Source organism: Pelodiscus sinensis, chromosome 5 (assembly GCF_049634645.1).
Source record: "Pelodiscus sinensis isolate JC-2024 chromosome 5, ASM4963464v1, whole genome shotgun sequence".
Taxonomy (NCBI): Eukaryota; Metazoa; Chordata; order Testudines; family Trionychidae; genus Pelodiscus; species Pelodiscus sinensis.
In genome coordinates this window covers 94,193,253-94,202,058 of record NC_134715.1, presented here as the reverse complement: position 1 = coordinate 94,202,058, position 8,806 = coordinate 94,193,253, and the positions used below count along the sequence as shown (strand labels likewise).

The following is an 8,806-nucleotide window of genomic DNA, read 5'->3' as shown; positions in this document are numbered from 1 at the left end:
GCAGGTTAACTTTTTACATTTAAGCAGTTAACTTTTTAACCAGGTTTTACATCCTACCCTATTCCAATGATTATTTTTCCAGAATGGAACCTCTTCAACAGATGAGGACAGACCCACATCAAAATATCCAACAGTCCAGTGGGTAGAGCGATTACCTGAATGGAGTGACAATCTTCAGGCCCCTATGTAGGAATTTCTGTGGTGTGGGGCTTTTTTTCGTAAATGTGGACTGCAAAGGTGTGAATGGACCATCCCAGAGTCCCCCAAGTAAGTGGAGAAATCAGCCCCAGCCTTCCCCTCACTGGCCAGAGCATGAGGGAGGGAGGCTCAGGCAGTGCGCTGCTCCCCTACTTTCCCTGGCCAGCATGCTTACTTGTGGGACAGTGGGAGAGGGGAGGTGCTTTTGCACCCTTCACCTCCCTCCCCCTCCCCCTCTCCCTCTCCCCCTCCCCAGCATATGGGCCTGATCTTTTTTAAATACACACACACCCCATCAGAGGCCAGAACTTAACCTGTGTCTTCCACATGCTCAGTGAAGACTCTAAACACTAGGTTAAAATTTGTAAGGAAAATGCTTTCAGCTTGAATTTAGGTGCCTAACCCCCAGAAAGAGGTGGGGCTTATCAGCACTGATATAAAGAATGCATTCAAGTGGCTGCCTAGGATGCTAGCTTTTGTAGCATCTACATCGTGCTTCATGATATCAGTGATTTTCTTGGTACTTAAGAATTGGGTATTGCAACATGAAGTCTAGCTCTTCCTGGGTTACTCTAACATTTAACACATTGACACAGAAGAAAAACAGCTCATCCTGTATCATGGACTGCACTACTTCTTTTAAAAAACATCACAAGAGTTTGGGAAAAGGTATTGTTTTTATGCTGCATGCAGAAATACTTGAATAAAGTAGAAAAGGTTGCAGGACACAAGTGTCTTGGTACTTACTGATAAACCAATATGGGTTAAGCCCAATAATCTGCTTTGGGTCTCCTCCTGACCCACCATACACTGAAGCCATAATTATACAGTTGTCATAACACTTATTATAGCTTGCAATAATGGAAACTGCAATGTGACAACCAGAGCATTTTAACTTTAATGCAAGCCAGACTGAGAAGCAGAAAATACCAATAGTTTCTTGTTATTTGTAAACATGGCAAGAAAAATTACAGCTGAGAAGCAAACTCAGAATTGTGCAAGCTAATATCTGAAACTGATTCTTCAAGCACGATCTCAATCTTCCTGGATTAAATATAGGTCAAAATTATCAACGGTAGGTCTTTTACTGGAAGTTAAGCAGCTCTTGCAAAAGTAAAATTGTGGCATAAATTCATTGCCACCTGACAGATTTTATTTATATATATATATACATAAACTAAGACTGTCTAGGGATGAGGAAATTAAGTTTTTTAAAAACAGGAACACAAGGGAGTTTAAGAATCAATTTATTTTTTTGCTACTTAGGTAAGTACAAAAGTCTTATACAAACCATATTGTTAAAAATACAGTTCATGTGCAAGATTAAGGAAAACTGACTTCATAATGTTTAGGGTTATTTGGTTTTTTGATGATGCCAATGTCTGAACCACTCAAAAATGCTGTCAGTAATGTGTTTTATACAGTAAGATCACACATTCACCAAATTCATTTGCTCAAGTGGCAATGCACATTTTAGTTCTCAAAAATATCATACACATAATTAGAAATCAATGTTAAATAATTACTAGAGATATCAACTAAGAAGATTTTACATGTTTAATGTACTGATATAAAATTTTGTATATTTCTAATTTTATCAAAAGCATTTATATTAAACATTTTCATTCTTTCAGCATATTTATTTGCAGTGTAAAGCTACATCAGAATAAAAAGTGCTCCCATCAGAATAAAATCCCAAATTTTGGGGATACTCAATAATTATGCATCTTCACATTCAAAACAATCAAGAAACTATATTTAGTTTGGCTCGTAGAGTACAAAACAACTTTCTAGATTCCACACTTTAATCCAGTATTTTTAATATTAAAAATACTATCACACATGTATATTCAAGTAACCCATTCTTCTAATATCGCAGAATTTATATACTGGCATTTTAAAAATTTCTTCTGCATACATACTAGTAGGTTGTAAATCTGTTCATGAAAATGCAGTAAAATCTTCAAAACTAAGGGGGGGGGAGTAGAAGAAAGATTTAGCAATTTAAGTATGTTTTAGTAGTTTTAAGATTTTGTTAATCTGAATTAAATCTGAGAAGAATTCTTAGTCAGGCTAATAATGAAAAATCTGTTAGTACTGTTATCTTTGAATTTATTCCCAAGTAGTATTCAGGCTCTGATAAAAGTTATTTTTGGAATTCAGGTCTTGAAACTGTACATAGAATTAAACATTTGTTATAAGACAATTTTATTTAGAATTGACAAACATAATTGATTTCTCTTGTAGCTCTGAGATGTCCGAGTTATATCTGCCACCAACTAGAGCACAGTCAGCAGCATAAGCTTAAAGTGTTGCCCACGTTCACGAGTCTCATGATAATTGTATTATTAAAGCCCCAGCTCCTGGAGTCAAGTATTATATGACAATTTCAGCCATCATTCTTAAAGAAAACGTAGGGTTCTAGCCCTCACAGCTGAGAATACAGCTTCAAAATGTGGCACCCTGAAGGCTCAGAAAGAAGGCAAATAAACATATCTATTATTTTTATATAATCTCGTTATTTTAAAGCCAATTTCATGATTTTTGAGCTTGACTCATGATTTCTGAACATTTGGGATTGGCAGTACTGCTACAATAACCCACCAATGTGCCTCATTATCCTGAACTTTAGTGACAACCTGTAGGGCATGTGACAGGATAGCCGGGGGAAGTTCTTTTGCTGTTATACATGTTGATAATTAACATTGCATGTGCTGATTGAAAGACCTGGCTTTCAGAGGCAATGAAAAAAAGAAGGGCACTTACTCAGACTAAAGAAGACTGACATTTATATAAAAAGATAAAGCAAGACTTTTATTGAACCAACTTCTGTCTCCCTCACCAATAGAACTGATCCAATAAGAGATAAAACGTCACACACTGGGTGTCTAATATTCTGTGACCAACACAGCTATAAAAACACAACATTCATGTAAACCACAAATCAGTTAAAGATACTTACAAGAAGTTTGTGAAGCAGATTAAACTGCATTATATTTTTTCATGATACAATCCTTACTGGCATGCATTAAAGCTGCAGATGTGTATCTTTATGTACTCATTCAAACAAAAGTGTCACTTTTCAGTTTGTTATACAGCAAAGTCTGCCAAAGTATCACAAATGAGCCCAATTATCATCATTTCTAAGGCAAAGTGGTAATCATAACAAGTAGATACAAACAACAATCAGCACTGCTTAATCACTGGTTTTCTAGCAGTCAGTCATACTCCAATAGGAAAATAAGAAAGGACACATATTATGGCTTAATAGCTGGCACCAATTATTAGAAACAGAAACTCGGAAGGACATAGGGCAGCTCTAGAATTTAATGGTGTATTTGTGCTTTATTTATTGTATGGATGTTAGTTTAGTTTAATAGCAGACTATTGTAAAAAAGCAGGAAAGTAAAATATGACTCAAGATAACACATTCCTCAACAAACCTAGGGAGATGGTTTACAAGACAATGGAAGGACAGCTGACCCAGAACACCTGGGCTTCACCTCCCACTAGCCCATCAAATTGGTTTTGAGCAGTAGTGTCCAAAGGCAGGAATGTGAGACGAAAACTTCTGGTTGGTTAACAGCAAGCTGTTACCAGGAAGCTGTTTTGGGGGAAACAGACTGACATCCACAGACACCTGCCTTGCTATCTGATGAAACTAGGCCTTCCTAGGTTCCTCTCACAGGGTGGAAGGGCTTATATGTGACAGACAGCATGTAGGCCTTCTGTTGTTTCAAAATCCCCCTCATGTTTTACTTTAACTTAACATTAAACATTTTTGTTTTCAGAAGGCTGTCTAGTCATTGTATTTGCTACTGGTAACAAGCTCCCAAATGAAGACCAGAAGGTGCAGAATGAAGCTGGACCTGCTGGCATAAGCATGCTTTATCCACTGTAGCCCACAACCCATTCTAAAAGTGGGAGAATCACAGTATTCCACTTCACCCCAAGGGAAGTAAATACTCGAGGCTCAGGATCTGAGGGGACACTTTCAGACCAGACAGTGGTCAAAGATGCAGTTATGATTACAGGGATGACAGCCACGATGCCATACATTTCTGATTTGGAAATAAAAGATAAAGCTGTACCCATATAATGTAACTGGCATATGTTTTCCATTCTTTAGAATGCTGAACCATCTTAATTTGGACACAGCAGGGAGGAAGTTTTTAGTAGAAGGATTTTTGCTTTCCCTACTCCAAGAGAGTTGTATAGATTTTTCTTTGTAAGATGAAGGCAAACAAATGAGCTGCTGACCACAGGAGCCAACGCTATGTCAGGTGACTAGAAATGTATTATTCACTACAAATGTTAAGCGTTTGGACCATCCTCTGCATAGATTCCTTCACAAAAATTATAAAGAGCTACAGTAACAAATACATTTCCTATAATAGTATCTCTCTTACATTTTCAATTTCTGAAACGTTATCAAACACATGTCTAAAAACACCATCTGCCACTGAAACAACCTATTTATCCCCACAATAAAACTTCTGGTTTTCCTTTACAAAAATTACTTTAAGTACATTGTTGACAATGCAATCAAGTGTCACTCATTAGTCATTACAAGTGATCTGATTCACAGATACATTGGAGCTGCTCTGCACCACTGTGAGTACACAAAACTATTCTGAATATTACTTAACTGACCACTGAATAATCTCTTGATCACAGAGCTCCATCCTAGGCCATCCTTAATCCCAACTAAAGGAAAAAAATGCAAGATTAAGGATGTTCCTTTATCTGGAAAATTCCTGGCTTCTAAAAGTGCCCAGAGGGACACTGCCAACAGAAAGATTAAAGCAGTTTACAGGCTGCTCTAATTAATACCAGTTACAATCCAGAATTTGGAAGGAGAGTCCTCAGCAAGGCTGGAGAAGATAGAACAAGATATCAGTTTAATATAGTGAACAGTATGTGTGCAGGCTTTTTCCAAATTGTCATGAATTTAGATTAACAGAACTGTAAATAAATAGCAGATGCCTTACAATTAAACTGAAAAAAACCTTGTATCCGTACTTTTCAGTTATACTAGATTTAACAACCTGATTGTGAATGACTAAACTAGGTGCAGGAATATACAGTGAGCTCTGCCACAAAATTCAGATCTGCTTGGTCCTTAGTATAATGAACAAGAATACACATCAATATTTTGAACAGACTTTAGGAAGTCAACTGGTAGAGAAGAGTCCCATGAGTTCTAGTGCTCATTTTCATTACTTATTCTGTGTCTTTTCTTCTTCTCCCCTTCTCATTGTGTTTTCTCTTGCTCCTTGTTGCCTTACTATAGTTAAACAAGGTCACCTGCTGGTAAAGACACGGGAGTCAAAAAAGGGCAGCATACAACACATTCTAGTACAGAATCTGTGGCAGAGCTGTGACAGTTAAGAGTGCTTTATATTTATTATGAACAGTTTTCATTTCTGTATTTTAAAGTGGAGAATATACTAAAAAAGGGATGAGATGGATGTGGCCCTGTCCTAAAATCTTAATGCATATCAAAGTAACTTAAGAGTTAATTTAAGCAAACCTAAGGCAAAAAGAGGCCCAAAACTTGAAAATGCTTCTTTTTATATTAACATAACATTCTAAAATTCTAACAAAATCTATTACAAAAGACAAGAGAGTGTATGTATGTGTGTATATAAATCTTAATTATACAACTTTTCTTTGGTACTCTAGTGCTGAAAGTTTAAGATGACACTCATTGTAGGTGTGACAATGATTATACCCTACTTAGCTCCTGAATTTCTATAAGTCCTGTTATGGTTGTATCTAGTTTCTGTACTATAATTTACAGATTTTTTTTTCTAGTAAAAAGTTAGTCCACGTGCTGCAAGCAAATCTATCTGATATGAATTGCAAATATTCATTTAATAAGGTTAGTACTTTTTCAAAAGTACTGTTATCTGTTAATCTTAAACCAGAAAACAAAGGTTAAAAAAGTAACGTGCTCAAGACATCTTTAAGAAAATACAAAAGATAACAACAGATTGCACAATTAGTTTTAAAACGAAGCAAGCATGTATTCAATTTCAATGGCTAAATTTCAAAGGTAAACTTTGGAATGGGAAGGTGCCATTTTTTGTAGTCATGGATTGGAAAGAAGTTACATGTGATTTTTAGGATTTTAATTAAGTATGGTATAATACAGAGTATGTAGTTATGTGTTGACATTTAAGATAACAAATAAGAATGGTCAAACGTACTAACCACACATTTTAAATAACAGAAAAAGTGCTACAGGGCCACTGGAATTCAGGTGGAGGGGGAGAAGAGAAAGAAGGACACTGACTACAGATATTAACTATCATGTGAACTTTTTATTTTATTTATCCAGTAAACTGCAACCCAAATGCAAGATCTGAGCTTGCTCTACTATCTGCAATATTTAGACTAGTTATGTTTACATTCTGCTTAAAGTTTTTTATTATTCTATGCTAAGCAAATTTTTACTTTCAAAACAAATGAAGCTGGTGGAACAGGCTGCTATGCTGAGAATAAACTTTGTGAAAGAGGCTGATTGCCGACTTCCAAGAAGGCAGACAGCATTGACACTCTAGCCCAAGGGTTCTAAACCGGGGGTCCATGGACCCACAAGGGGTACGTGAAGCCTTGTCAGGGAGTACATGAGGTTCAAGTATAGGTAATTTATTGATATTTTCAATACAAAAAAATCACACAATACTAAAAAAATTATGTGAAAAATCTTAAATTAATTTAAGTTCGTTTTATTATTTTCTTAAGAAAATAATATAGTAATATAGTTGACTCGTGATAGCGTAAACATCTACCTAATTATTTTGAATCTCTCGCCTGATCCGATGCATAGCATCAACTGTAGGCATGCACAGTTGCGGTTACTGACGTTGGCAAACTAATCTGTACTAGTCGACTTATTTCATCGCTTGTCACAGAAATAACTGTCAGATGCTCTTTATTAAGGACAGACATAGGCATGTACAAGTTTGTTCTACAAGTGTTTCTTAAATTCAGTGTGGATTACTTAAAGGTGTGTATTATGTTTAGTGGTTTTTTCATACAGTAGTAGTATGTTTATTTGTACTGCTACATTTTTTCAAACATTGTTCATGCATTTTCTTGATATATTTATTACTAATGAGACCCGTGCTTCCTTTGCTCAAAGGTACTCAGTAATGGGTATATGAAGCCATCCAAAATTAAAGAACATCTGCAGACTGTTCATCCTCAAAATGTTAATGACCCAGAGGCTGTTTTTAAAATCAAACAAGCATGATTTGAATGACAGGGCACTCTCGTCCAGCACGGATTTACTCCCATGAAGAAACCAGCGCTGGAGGCTAGTTATTGGGTGGCATTACGGATCGCCAAAGAAAAAAAGCCCCATACTATTGCTGAGACCCTGGTGAAACTGTGCGCCATCAAAATGGTCCAATTAATGTGTGGTACAGAAGCAAAATGAAAAATAGCACAGATCCCATTATCAAATGATACCATTCGTGATCGAATCAAGGACATGTCAGAAGATATCCTCAAATAAGTGCTGGAGGAAATCACTTTGCAGATGTATTTGGAATCCTAAACTCACTGAACATTTCATTCCAAGATAGTAATATGATTACTTTGGAGGACGAAGAGAAGATCAAATCCTTTAAAGAAAAATTAACTCTCTGGGGAAGAAGAGTGAATTGTGGTAACTTTGCCAGTTTTCCTCTCTTTGATGAAATCACTTCTGATCCAGTACAGCCAATTCCAGTGGAACCAAGAGTTCTCAAAAGTATTATTAAACATTTGGAAAACCTTAAAATCGGCATCGATGGAATTATCCCAGCTGGTTTGGCAGCTGACATTTGAGTGAGGAGCCCCTTCACAGTGTCTCTTGAACAAATTAATGATACCGACCTGGCAAAAGATGAACTTCTCAAATTGAGAAATCATCAAAAACTTCGCGTCAACTTCGAATCAATGACACTGTACCAATTCTGGTGTAAACTTGGTGAGGCATTTCCCATCCTGACAAAACAAGCTTACCAAGTTTTAGTTCCATTTGTCACAAGTTACCTTGGCGAGTCGGGCTTTTCAGTGCTTACCTCGATAAAAACCAAAGCGAGGAGCAAATTAAATACGGAACATGATATGCGTGTGGCTCTCTCAAAAACGACGCCTAGGATAGAAATGTTGGTTCATAGTAAGCAGCAGCAATGTTCACATTAGTGAGACTAGTGTGGTTTGTCCATTTGTAAACGGACATTTTGTACAATTTTTGTGCAATTTTAAAATAAAGTTTGTTTAAAATGAACATCTATTGATATTTATGTCTTATGGATACCTGTAGTTTTGCTTATTCACATTAAGTTATAAAAAATGTGATTACCGAGAGCGATACATGATATATTTAGCTGAGACCAAAGGGTATGTGGACCAAAAAGGGTTCAGAACCACTGCTCTAGACTAAGCTGTGCAACTGCAAGGCTGAGAATATTCTAGCTATAGGCAGTTTGAGCAAAGGAAAAACAAGGCTATTAGGGCAACTGTTGGCAATATTGCACAAAACTGCCCTGAAGCGAGAATTCCCAAGTATATGGAAATCCTCAAGTGCCATAGCAACACTGTAGCAGTTCCT

General features: G+C 36.6%; 1 protein-coding gene across 9 annotated transcripts in view; it reads right to left on the bottom strand.

Annotated features, from left to right (window-relative positions):
• Positions 1-1,428: 1,428 nt before the first annotated feature.
• Positions 1,429-8,806, bottom strand: part of RELL1 (RELT like 1) — a 47,043-nt gene continuing 39,665 nt past the window's right edge. For 2 of the 9 annotated variants that reach the window (XM_075930590.1, XM_075930592.1), the window contains exon 7: positions 1,429-5,505. The gene's annotated coding sequence lies outside the window, so the exon portion shown is untranslated. Of the gene's footprint in view, positions 5,509-8,214; positions 8,348-8,806 lie in introns of all 9 variants that reach the window. The other 7 variants (XR_012904330.1, XR_012904329.1, XR_012904331.1 and 4 more) reach the window with 7 other exon arrangements.